General features: G+C 46.0%; 1 non-coding gene across 1 annotated transcript; it reads right to left on the bottom strand.

Moving 5' to 3' along the window:
- Nucleotides 1-468: 468 nt before the first annotated feature.
- On the bottom strand, nucleotides 469-575 carry LOC116535223. The gene has a single exon (XR_004262101.1). It is a non-coding gene; the product is annotated as a U6 spliceosomal RNA (small nuclear RNA).
- Nucleotides 576-13,523: the final 12,948 nt, after the last annotated feature.

Below are 13,523 nucleotides of genomic sequence, written 5' to 3'. Positions count from 1 at the left end.
GCCACCATGCCCAGCTAATTTTTTTTTTTTTTTTTTTGAGACGGAGTCTCTCTATCACCCAGGCTGGAGTGCAGTGGCACGATCTCAGCTCACTGCAGCCTCTGCCTCCCAGGTTCAAGTGATTCTTCTGCTTCAGTCTCAAGAGTACCTGGGACTACAGGTGTGAGCCACTAAGCCCACCTAATTTTTGTAATTATGATAGAAATGGGGTCTCACCATGTTGGCCAGGCTGTTCTCAAACTCCCGTCCTCAGGTGATCCACCCACCTCAGCCTCCCAAAATGCTGGGATTACAGGTATGAGCCACTACACCAAGCTTCCCAGCTAATTTTTGTATTTTTTGTAGAGATAGGGTTTCACCACGTTGCCCAGGCTGGTCTCCAACTTCTGGGCTCAAACGAACCTCCTGCCTTGGCCTTCCAAAGTGCTGGGATTATAGGCATGAGTCACTGTGCCAGGACATTTTTTTTTCAATATGAAACATTTCATGAATTTGCATGTCATCCTTCCACAGGGGGCATGGTAATCTTCTCTGTGGTATTCCAATTTTAGTATATGTACTGCTGCAGGGAGCATAAATATTTGTTGAATGAATGAATCTTGTCTGGTGGGGACAAGGTGGAATGGAAGGTGCAATACGATCACTTGTGGATTCAGGACCTGTGTACCTGACCGGAGACCGCCTGCTGGCCTGGAACCTCCTGGTTCATGACTGTCTAATGAATTTTTTTTTTTTTCCTTGAGACAGAGTCTTGGTTTGTTGCCCAGGCTGGAGTGCAGTGGTGTGATCTTGGCTCACTGCAACCTCTGTCTCCAGGGTTTAAGTGATTCTCCTGCCTCATCCTCCTGAGTAGCTGGGATTACAGACGTGCGCCACCACGTCCAGCTAGTTTTTGTGTTTTTAGTAGAGACAGGGTTTCACCATGTTGGCCAGGCTGGTCCTCAACTGTAATCCACCTGCCTCAGCCTCCCAAAGTGTTGGGATTACAGGTGTAAGCAACTGTGCCCAACACGAATTTTGAATGCACAGCCATCCTCTGCAATTTCCTTCCCATGTCGGAGTCAGTGAGATAATGCTGAGACTCTATTACCTGCTCTGGGCCTTAGGTTTCATGGCTGCAAAATGGGCCGAGTGAATAGATTTGTTTGCCTAACTTCAGTTGTTCCTGTTCTATCTGTATGATTTTTGCTGTATTCTCGTACCACTTATATTATTTACTTAGCATTTTTCTTGCATTGGTTCACTTATTTTTAGCTATATAAATTTTATTTCAAAAGGAAACTTTATATCAATACATAAGCAGAAAACCTATACTTCTTGCCATAAATGGGAGCTAGAAGTAAAAATAAAGACAGTGAGGCCGGGCAGGCGGATCACAAGGTTAAGAGATTGAGGCCATCCTGGCCAGTATGTGAAACCCCATCTCTACTAAAAATACAAAAATTAGGCCAGGCTTGGTGGCTCACACCTATAATCCCAGCACTTGGGGAGGCTGAGGCAGATGGATCACGAGGTCAGGAGTTTGAGACCAGCCTGGCCAATATGGTGAAACCCCATCTCTACTAAAAATACAAAATTTAGCTGGGTATGTTGGCGAGGGTCTGCAGTCCCAGCTATTCAGGAGGCTCAGGCAGGAGAATCGCTTGAACCAGGGAGACGGAGGTTGCAGTGAGCCAAGATCTTACATGCACTGCAGCCTAGGCGACTAAGCAAGACTCTGTTAAAAAAAAAAAAAAAAAAAAAAGACAGTGAAACAATACAATGTGATTATATGCTGGCTCGAGAGAGTTGCCTGTACAGGCTTTAGGGGCCAGATCTGCTTGTCCTTTGTTAAGGAGATTGGGCTAGGGATGGTGGCTTATGCCTGCCATCCCAGCACTTTGGGAGGCTGAGGTGGGAGAATCTCTTGAGGCCAGGAGTTTGAGACCAGCCTGGGCAACATAGAGAGATGTTTGTCTCTCAAAAAAAAAAAAAAAAAAAAATAGAATTAGCAGGGCATAGTGGCAGCTGCCTGGGGTCTCAGCTGCTTGAGAGGCTGAGGTGTGAAGATCACTTGAATCTGGGAGGTCGAGGCTGCAGTGAGCCGCAATTGTGCCACTGCATTCTAGCCTGGGCAACAGAGTGAGGCCCTGACTCAAAAAAATCAAAACCAAAAACAAACAAAAAACAAAAATCAAAAACAAAGAAAAAAGATTACACCAAACTGAGACTTCCTATTAGAGGTAGAATTAGAAAAGGATTGGAAAAGCAGTGACTGAGGCCAGGCGTGGTGGCTCAAGCCTGTAATCCCAGCACTTCGGGAGGCCAAGGTGGGTGGATCACCTGAGGTCAGGAGTTCAATACCAGCCTGGCCAAAATGACGAAACTCCATCTCTACTAAAAATACAAAAAATTAGCCAGGCATGGTGGTGGGCATCTGTAATCCCAGCTACTCAGTAGGCTGAGAAGGAAGAATCAGTTGAACCCAGAAGGAGGAGATTGTAATGAGCGGAGATCGTGCCACTGCACTCCAGCCTAGGCAATAAGAGTAAAACTCCGGCCGGGTGCGGTGGCTCAAGCCTGTAATCCCAGCACTTTGGGAGGCCGAGGCGGGTGGATCACGAGGTCAAGAGATCGAGACCATCCTGGTCAACAAGGTGAAGCCTCACCTCTACTAAAAAAAAATACAAAAATTAGCTGGGCATGATGGTGCGTGCCTGTAGTCCCAGCTATTAGGGAGGCTGAGGCAGGAGAATTGCTTGAACCCAGGAGGCGGAGGTTGCAGTGAGCCGAGATCGTGCCATTGCACTCCAGTCTGGGCAAAAACAGCGAAACTCCGTCTCAAAAAAAAAAAAAAAAAAAAAAAAGAGTAAAACTCCATCTCAAAAAATAAATAAATAAATAAGGGTGACTGGCTGGGCATGGTGGCTCATACCTGTAATCCCAGCACTTTGGGAGACCAGGATGCGGGGATCACTTAAGGCCAGGAGTTTGAGACCAGCCTGGGCAACATGGGGAGACTCCCATCTCTATTAAAAAAATAAATGAGGGCCAGGCGCGGTGGCTCACGCCTGTAATCCCAGCACTTTGGTAGGCCAAGGCAGGCAGATCATGAGGTCAAGAGATCGAGACCATACTGGCCAACACGGTAAAACCCCGTCTCTACCAAAAATACAAAAATTAGCTGGGAGTGGTGGAGCACGCCTATAGTCTCAGCTACTTGGGAGGCTGAGGCAGGAGAATTGCTTGAACCTGGGAGGCAAAGTTTGCAGTGAGCCAAGATTGCGACACTGCATTCCAGCCTGGTGACAGGGAGACTCTCTCCAAAAAAACAAACAAACAAAAAGACATGTAAAAGAGATTCTTTTCTTACAGTGCTTTTTTTTTTTTTTTTGAGACGGAATCTCACACTGTTGCCCAGGTTGGAGTGCAGTGGTACAGTCTCGACTCACTGCAACCTCTGCCTCAGCCTCCTGAGTAGCTGGGATTACAGGCACACGCCACCACACCCAGCTAATTTTTTGTATTTTTAGTAGAGACGGGGTTTCACTATCTTGGCCAGGCTGGTCTTGAACTCCTGACCTCGTAATCCACCTTCCCTGGCCTCCCAAAGTGCTGGGATTACAGGTGTAAGCCACTGCGCCAGCCTCTCACAGTGATTTTTAATGGTGTTCAAATATTTTACAAAAAATAATCTTACCTGCACTTGGGGAAACATTAAATTTAAACAGCTCATTTCACAAATGGAGAAACTGAGGCCCAGAATGGGGAATGAAATTTTCCAGGGTAATCATTTGGTAATTTGTCAAGTCTGGACTGTAAGCTTTCATAATAGGAACTGCATTAGCATGTGCTTGGGATAAGTCTGGTACATAGTGTCATTCAATAAATGAGTCCTGAGCCAGTCATGGTGACTCATGCCTGTAGTCCCAGCTACTCAAGAGGCTGAGGCTGGAGAGTCCCTTGAACCCAGGAATTTGAGGTTACAGTAAGATATGATTATACCACTGCACTCCAGCCTAGGCTACAGTGAGACCATGTTTCTAGAACAAAAAAAGTAATAATAAGAAAAAAGAAAGATATTAGTTTTTTTCTTTTTTTTTTTTTAAAGACAGGGTTTCACCATGTTGGTCAGGCTGGTCTTGAACTACTGACCTCAGGTGATCTTCTGCCTTAGCCTCCAAAGTACTTGGATATTAGTTTTTAATGTGATTGTATTTGGTACTATTTCTCCCACATATTTATCTATTCTATGTGATTTATCTCTAAGGGGCAATTGACATTTGTTCTTGATTTTTTTTTGAGACGGAGTCTTGCATTGTTGCCAGGCTGGAGTACAGTGCGAGATCTCGGCTCACTGCAACCTCTGCTTCCCAGGCTCAAGTGATCCTCCCACCTCAGCCTCCTGAGTAGCTGGCACCACAGCTGTGCACCAACACAGTTGGTTAATTTTTTGTATTTTTGGTAGAGACAGGGTTTTGCCATGTTGCCCAGGCTGGTCTCCAACTCCTGGACTCAAGTGATCCACCGCCTTGGGCTTCCAAAATGTTGGGACTACAGGTGTGAGCCACGGCACCCAGCCCTTTTTGGTTCTCATAGGTCATTTTTATATTTAATTTAATTTACTTATTGATTTATTTTTTTTTGAGACAGAGTCTCACTCTGTCACCCAGACTAAGGTGCAGTGGCCCAATCTCAGGTCACTGCAACCTCTGCCTCCCGGGTTCAAGCAATTCTCCCACCTTAGCCTCCCGAGTAGCTGGGACTACAGGTGTACGCCACTGTGTCTGGCTAATTTTTTGTATTTTTAGTAGAGACAGGTTCACATGTTGGTCAGGCTGGTCTTGAACTCCTGACCTCAGGTGATCTGAGTGCCTCCACCTCCCAAAAAGCTGGGATTATAGGTGTGAGCCACTGCATCCAGCCCTTATAGGTCATGTTTAGATGGGATCTTGCTATTTTGCCCAGGCTGGTCTGGAACTCCTAGGCTCAGGTGGTCCTTCCACCTCAGCCTCCCAAAGTACAAAGTACTAAGATCACAGGTGTGAGCCACCTCGCCTGGCCTCCTTCAGATATTTGGAGGGTTGCCACCTTCTCATAATTTATTTTTCACCTCAAATGCTCAAGAGCTTGACCTGACATGCTACAGTAGCCCTGCCAGCACCTAGTCTCTCTTACACCACCCTGTATTACATCTTTGATAGCATTTACCAAAGTGTCTCATGCCTATAACCCCAGCACTTTGGGAGGGCAAAGTGGCTCATGCCTATAATCCCAGCACTTTGGGAGTCTGAGGTCAGAGGATTGCTTGAGCCCAGTAGTTTGAGACCAGCCTGGGGAGACCTCCTCTCTACAAAAAATAAGAAGAAAAATTAATCAGGTTTGGTGACATGTGTCTATAGTCCTAACTATTCAGGAGGCTGAGGTGAGAAGATCCCTTGGAGTTCAAGGCTGCAGTGGTTCATGATTGCATCACTGCACTCTAGCCTGGAATAGAGGGAGACCCTGTCTCCAATTAAAAAAAAAAAAAAAGCCAGTTTAGACTTTCGACCCAACTACTGTAAATTTGCATTGTTTTTTTTTTTTTTTTTTTTGAGACGGAGTTTCGCTCTTGTTACCCAGGCTGGAGTGCAATGGCGCGATCTCGGCTCACCGCAACCTCCGCCTCCTGGGTTCAGGCAATTCTCCTGCCTCAGCCTCCTGAGTAGCTGGGATTACAGGCACACGCCACCATGCCCAGCTCAATTTTTGTATTTGTAGTAGAGACGGGGTTTCACCATGTTGACCAGGATGGTCTCGATCTCTTGACCTCGTGATCCACCCGCCTCGGCCTCCCACAGTGCTGGGATTACAGGCTTGAGCCACCGCGCCCGGCAATTTGCATTGTTTTAAGCTTCTAAATTTATGGTGATTTGTTACAGCAGCAATTGGAAATAAACACAGAACTCAGTAAGTACTAGTGAAACAGATGAGTGATGAAGAAGGCTTGGCCGTGCGCGGCAGCTCACGCTTGTAATCCCAGCACTTTGGGAGGCTGAGGCGGGTGGATCACTTGAGGTTAGGAGTTTGAGACCAGCCTGGCCAACATGGAGAAAACCAGTATCCACTAAAAATACAAAAAAAAAATTAGCTAGGCATGGTGGCATGCACCTGCGGTCCCAGCTGTTTGGAAGGCTGAGGCAAGGGGATTGCTTGAAGCCAGGAGGCGGAGGTTGCAGTGAGCTGAGATAGTGCCACTGCACTCCATCCTGGGCAACAGAGTGAAATTCAGTCTCAAAAAAAAAACCCAAAAAACAAAAAACAGAGCTTGCTGGGGACTCTAAGGTGGTTCCCGGAACTCTGCTGCCTTGATAGCAAGGTTGCTGCACCTCACTGTACCTCCAGCAAACTTAACGCTCCGCCCTCAGTGGAACTCAGGTACTTTCTCTATTTTTGTTTCTCCAGGTGTCTTGTTTCCTTTCCTCCCTCTTCCCAGCTTCCCTCGGCCTCTGCTCTGCATGGTTCTTTATCAAACCTGCTTGTTCTTTTTATGATAATATTATTCTGTTTGCATATTTTAGTACTTTCTTTTGCGTCTTTAATAATTATTAGCTCATCTTTTGATGGTTTTTGTGCAAACACGCTATTATCTGAAGCAGCACCTTTGCTTGGTCCGCTGACTCCTAGCTCCAGGAGGATGGTTTCTGTGTTATAATTTCAGATTATAGGAGCCCCAAGGCCTGATTTCCTGTCCTTGCATTTGCATTTCATTTGGAGGTCTTTGCTTTTTGAGACCTGTGACGCCTCCTCCTCTGACAGTGTCAGTTCACACTACCAGTTGGGTTTCAGTTCCATTTTTGTTTTTGACGTGGGGGATTTCCCTTACTTTCCTGTGAACTCTGTGATTGGTTTAAAAGAGTACTTGTTATCTTTTACTCAGAATTTCCAGATGTTTTTGTGGGTGGGGTTGGGTGTTTCAGGCTACCTACTCTGCTGTATTGCTGGAAATTGACCACCTTTGCGCTATTTTTAGTATCTTTTCTCTACCTCCTAGCTCTGATATTCAGTGTCTGTTCTTTCATTTCCCACCCTACTCCCTCCTGTCTCATGTATCTTTTATCCTTTCCACTTCAAATCCTTTTCTTAACTAGCTGATTTACTCTAGAGTTTCTCTTTTTTTTTTTCAGACAAAGTCTTACTCTGTCACCCAGGCTGGAGTTCAGTGGCACAATCTTGGCTCACTACAACCTCGATCTCCCAGGTTCAAGTGATTCTCTTGTCTCAGCTTCCCGAGTAGCTGGGGCTGCAGGCATGCACCACCACACCCGGCGATTTTTTGTATTTTTAGTAGAGAGGGGGTTTCACCATTTTGCCAGGTTGGTCTTGAACTCCTGACTTCAGGTGATCCACCTGCCTCAGCCTCCCAAAATGCTGGGATTATAGGCGTGAGCCACAGTGCCCGGCTACTCTTTCTAATTTAAATTCATCCCAAGTGGAAATCTCACAGGTCAACCTGGTTGCTGTTGGGCCAGATATTGTGTCTGGCCAACTCATAAATCACTTGCCCTGCTAGTGCACTGGCCGCCCCTGGGGCTGATGTCCATATCTGACTCAATCAGCTGTGGTTTGAACAGCAGTTGCCAGTCACATGGTACCGAAGACGGTGATTTCTGCCCTTTCTTTAGAAGAGTCTGTGGGTGGGTGGGGCAGACATCATGACTGACTTGTACAGTAACATCCTTAACAGGCTTGCAATGTAGTTGATTGTTAATAGCCAGAGGGTTTTACTTTTTATTTATTTATTTTATTTTTAATTTTTGTTTTTTGAGACGGAGTCTCACTCTGTTGCCCAGGGCTAGAGTTCAGTGGTGCGATCTGAGCTCTCTGCAACCTCCATCTCCCAGGTTCAAGGAATTCCCTGCTTCAGCCTCCTCAGTAGCTGAGATTACAGTTGCCCCCCACCATGCCCGGCTAATTTTTGTATTTTTAGTAGAGATGGAGTTTCAACATCTTGGCCAGGCTGGTCTTGAATTCCTGACCTTGTGATCCACCTGTCTCAGCCTCCCAAAGTGCTGGGATTATAGGCATGAGCCACCGCACCCGGCCCTTTAATTTTTATTTTTTTAAAACTAGAATCTTTTTAGAGACAGAGTCTTGCTCTGGCTCCAGGCTGGAGTGTGGTGTCGAGACCTCGGCTCACTGCAACCTCCGACTCCTTGGTTCAAGTGATTCTGCTGCCTCAGCCTCCCAAGTAGCTGGGATTACAGGCATGCACCACCATGCTCAGCTAATTTTGTATTTTTAGTAGAGACGGGGTTTCACCATGTTGGCCAGGATGGTCTCTATCTCCTGACCTCATGATCCTCCCTCCTTGGCCTCCCAAAGTGCTGGGATTACAGGCATGAGCCACCTTGAGGGCGCAGAATCTTAACTTGGGTTATACATTCACCCCTGGCATAGATACTGTTTTTTTTTTTTTTTTTTTTTTTTGTGAGGCGGGGTTTTGCCCTTGTTACCCAGGCTGGAGTGCAATGGCGCGATCTCGGCTCACTGCAACCTCCGCCTCCTGGGTTCAGGCAATTCTCCTGCCTCAGCCTCCTGAGTAGCTGGGATTACAGGCATGCGCCACCATGCCCAGCTAATTTTTTGTAGTTTTAGTAGAGACGGGGTTTCACCGTGTTGACCAGGATGGTCTCAATCTCTTGACCTCGTGATCCACCCGCCTCGGCCTCCCAAAGTGCTGGGATTACAGGCTTGAGCCACCGCGCCCGGCTAGATACTGTTTTAATGCCCAAACATGTCCTGTCATGTTCCTACTCTGTAAGTACTAAATCATTGGAAGAGGGTTTTGTTAAAACGTGTGTGCTGAATGAAGAGACCCCCAAACAAGCTTTGTGTGAGCAACATGGCTGTTTATTCACCTGGGTGCGGGTGGGCTGAGGCCGAAAAGGCCGTCAGTGAAGGGTGGTGGCATAGGAGTTGGTTTTATAGGTTTGGAGCAGGCAGTGGAAAGTTACAGTTTAGGGCAGTTTTTTGAAAGCTGGGAGGGGGTCCTGGGGTGTGGAGTAGTGAGGTTCACGAAGGTTGGTTACAAAGCCCAGTAACCTTATCAATTAGGGCAGGAATAAGGAGCAATAGAGAATGTCTCAAAGTAGCCGCAGGGGTTGATCATTTCTTCAGTCTTCCAGGAACTCATCTGGAGTGTCCCCGCAGGTCACAGAGGTTAACATGGCGTCCACGGCACCCTCAGTCAGCCTAAAAGACCTTACAGGTTTATCCTCTCAAATAAGTTTACTGTCATCACTTTAAAACCCAATTTCATTTCACTTGCCGCCCAGGCTGGAGTGCAATGGCAGTGCTGTCTCGGCTTACTGCAACTTCTGCCTCCTGAGTTCAAGCAATTATCTTGCCTCAGCCTCCCAAGCAGCTGGAATTACAGGCGCCTGCCACCACGCCCAGCTAATTCTTGTATTTTTAGAGAAGGGGTTCCACCATGTTGGCCAGGCTGATGTCAAACTCCAGATCTCAGGTGATATGCCTGCCTTGGCCTCTCTAAGTGCTGGGACTACAGGCATGAGCCACCATGCCCGGCCCCAAATTCATTTTTTAAAAATGGAAATGTTTTATTCCAGGGATTCCAGAGCTGGAATCAGCCAACCTTTAAAAGTTCCCCAAAGCTATATGATGGGATATCATGTAGCCAGTGAAAGATTATGAGGCTGCCTAACACTCAGCAGTTTAAAAAGATCTCCCAGGTACTTTGCTTTTTACAAAAGTTGTGGATACATTGTAGGTGTATATATCAATGGGGTATATAAGATGTTTTGTTACAGGCATGCGATGTGAAATAAGCACATCATGGAGAATGGGTCCAGGTATTTTAGGTTAAAAATAAAAAAGAGGTAAAGTTAAAAAAGAGGTGTATAATAGGCCTTTTTTTGTGTTACAAAAATGTATATATACAGGCCAGACTTGGTGGCTCACACCTGTAATCCCAGCACTTTGGGAGGCTGAGGTGGTGGGTCACCTGAGGTCAGGGGTTCCAGACCAGCCTGGCCAACATGGTGAAACCCCGTCTCTACTAAAAATACAAAAAAATTAGCTGGGTGTGGTGGTGTCCACCTGTAATCTCAGCTACTTAGGAGACTGAGTCAGGAGAATCACTTGAACACAGGAGGTGGAGGTTACAGTAAGCCAAGATCGCACCTTTGCCAGCCTGAGTGACAGAGAGAGATTCTGTCTCAGAAAACAAACAAACAAAAATGTATATATACACATATATATGTGTGTTATTTGTAAATGCGTCTCTTAATACCTAAGAAATTGGCAATGGTGGCTCCCCTGGAAGAGGAAGTGGGGGCTGAGGGACTGACATCACACTTCCTTTGTAGAAGTTAAAAATAAATGAACAGGGCTGGAGGGGTGGGGAAAAAAAAAGAAAAAAAAAAAAATGAAGAGGCTGGGCACAGTGGCTCCTGCCTGTAATCAAAGTATAAGCAGCACTTTGGGAGGCCGAGGCAGAAGGATCACTTGAGGCCAAGAGTTCAAGACCATCTTAGATAACATAGTGAGGCCTTGTCGCTACAAAAAATTTTAAAAATTAGCTGGGCGTGGCGGTATGCACCTGTAGCCTCAGCTACTTAGGAGCCTGAGAAGCTGTGGAATAGTTTGATCATAGGAGTTTGAGGCTGCAGTGAGCTATGATTTCACCACTGTACCCCAGCCTGGGTGACAGAGTGAGACGTTGTCTCTAATAAAATAAAAAACAAAAATAAAAGGAGGAAGAAAGAAAGGAAAGAGAAACAGATGAGGAAGGGAAAGAAAATGTTGGCTGGGTATGGTGGCTCATGCCTGCAATCCCAACATTTTGGGAGGCCAAGGCGGGCAGATCACTTAAGGTCAGGAGTTCAATATCAGCCGGGCCAACATGGTGAAACACTGTCTCTACTGAAAATACAAAAATTAGGCTGGGCGCGGTGGCTCATGCCTGTAATCCCAGTACTTTGGGAGGCCAAGGCAGGCAGGTCACGAAGTCAGGAGATTGAGACCATCCTGGCCAACATGGTGAAACCCTGTTTCTACTAAAATACAAAAAATTAGCCAAGGGGATGGTCCCCCTCTGCCTGTAGTCCCAGCTACTTGGGAGGCTACAGGGGAATCGCTTGAACCTGGGACGTGGAGGTTGCAGTGAGTCAAGATTGCGCCACTACATTTCAGTCTGGGTGACAGAGTGTGACTCCATCTCAAAACAAACAAACAAGCAAACAAACAAAAACCAAAAATTAGCTGGATGTAATGGTACACGCCTTTAATCCCAGCTACTCAGGAGGCTGAGGCATGAGTATCGCCTAAACCTGGGAGACAGAGGTCACACTGCACTCCAGTCTGGATGACAGAATCAGACTCTGTCTCAGAAAAAAAGAAAATGAGTCAGGCACAGTGGCTCATGCCTGTAATTCCAGAACTTTGGGAGGCCGAGGTGGGTGAAACACCTGAGGTCAGGAGTTTGAGAGCAGCCTGGCCAACATGGTGAAACCCTGTCTCTACTTAAACTACAAAAATTAGCTGCGCATGGTGGCATGTGCCTGTAATCCCAGCTACTCAGGAAGCTGAGGCAGGAGCATTGCTTGAACCCGGGAGGCAGAGGTTGCAGTGAGCTGAGATCATGCCATTGCACTCCAGTGCTGGGCAACAGAGCAAGACTTAGTCTCCGGGGGATTAAAAAAAAGGAAAAAAAAGGCTGGTCACAGTGGCTCACGCCTGTAATCCCAGCACTTTGGAAGGCTGAGGTGGGCGTATCACCTGAGGTCAAGAGTTTGAGGCCAGCCTGGCCAACATGGTGAAACTCTGTCTCTACTAAAAATACAAAAATTAAAAAAATAATAATAATAAAAAAAATAAAAATACAAAAATTAGCTGGGTGTGGTGGCAGACACCTGTAATCCTAACTACTCGGGAGTCTGAGGCAGGAGAATCACTTGAGCCCAGAAGGCAGAGGTTTTCGTGGTAAGCCGCGATCCTGTCACTGCACTCCAGCCTGAGTGACAGAGCAAGACTCTGTCTCAAAAAATAAATAAATAAATAAATAAATAAATAAAAACTGTAATGGGATTTTACCAAATATCAGGGTGGATTTCACATAGTGTGTATTGTTTCTTAAAATTTTTATCTGAAGTGTACACAGAAATACAAATGTGAATACTGAATCACAATGTGAAATATATTTGTTGCTGCCTGTGCTTCAGTCAAAGGCTTGAAGACTCGGAGCTAGGCTGGTGATTTTTGGCCCCCACATTCTTTTTTATGACCTCAAGCCTCTGGGCCATGCTTGGTAGGTAGAATTGAGATCCCAATTCCCCTCAAGGGTAAAGTCAAGAGAGAAGTACTGCCAGGGGAAAGGCCACGTCGGAGGTGGCCTCTTTGAGGAAATGGCTTAACCCTTGCCTTTCTCTCGAGATAGATAAATGTGAGGACTTTACATGCTTCAGCAAATATCTTCCCACCTTGGCTTAGGGGCTTTTATTACATTTTCTTTTCTTTTGTTTTTTTGAGATGCAGTTTTGCTCTTGTTGCCCAGGCTGGAGTGCAATGGTGCGATCTTGGCTCACTGTAACCTCTGCCTCCTGGGTTCAAGCAATTCTCCTGACTCAGCCTTTTGAGTAGCAGGGATTACAGTCATGTGCCACCATGGTCCGACTAATTTTGTACTTTTAGTAGAGACAGGATTTCTCCATGTTGGTCAGGCTGGTCTTGAACCCCTGACCTCAGGTGATCCGCCCGCCTTGGCCTCCCAAAGTGCTGGGATTACAGGCATGAGCTACCACGTCTGGCATATAAATAAATAAATAAATATATTTTGGTAACACAGAAAAAAGGCCTATTATACACACTGCTTTACCTCTTTTTTTTTTTTTTTTTTTTAACTTAAAGTATCTGGACCTATTCTCCCATGATATGCTTATTTCACATTGCATGCCTATAACAAAACATCCTATATACCTCATTGAGATATACACCTACAACATATCCACAACTTTTTAAAAAAGTAGAGTATCTGGGAGATCTTTTTAAACTGCTGAGTGTTAGGCAGCCTCATAATCTTTCACTGGCTACATGGTATCCCATCATATAGCTTTGGGGAACTTTTAAAGGTTGGCTGATTCCAGCTCTGGAATAAAACACTTTTCTTTTTTTTGAGACGGAGTTTGGCTTTTGTTGCCCAGGCTGGAATGCAATAGCATGATCTAAAACACTGTGTTTTTTACAAAATAAATTTGGGGGCCAGGCACGGTGGCTCACCCCTGTAATCCCAGCACTTTGGGAGGCCAAGGTAGGTAGATCCCCTGAGGTCAGGAGTTCAAGACCAGCCTGGCCAACATGGTGAAAACCTGTCGCTACTAAAAATACAAAAAATTAGCTGGGCATGGTGGCAGGCGCCTGTAATCCCAGTTATTCGGGCGGCTGAGGCAGGAGAATCACTTGAACCCAGGAGGCGGAGGTTGTAGTGAGCCGAGATCATGCCATTGCACTCCAGCCTGGGCAACAAGAACGAAACTCCATCTCAA

The sequence above is a fragment of the Sapajus apella genome, unplaced genomic scaffold (genome assembly GCF_009761245.1).
Source record: "Sapajus apella isolate SASKATOON/1434 unplaced genomic scaffold, GSC_monkey_1.0 scaffold92, whole genome shotgun sequence".
NCBI classification, from domain to species: domain Eukaryota; kingdom Metazoa; phylum Chordata; class Mammalia; order Primates; family Cebidae; genus Sapajus; species Sapajus apella.
This window is presented reverse-complemented; position numbering and strand designations above follow the sequence as displayed.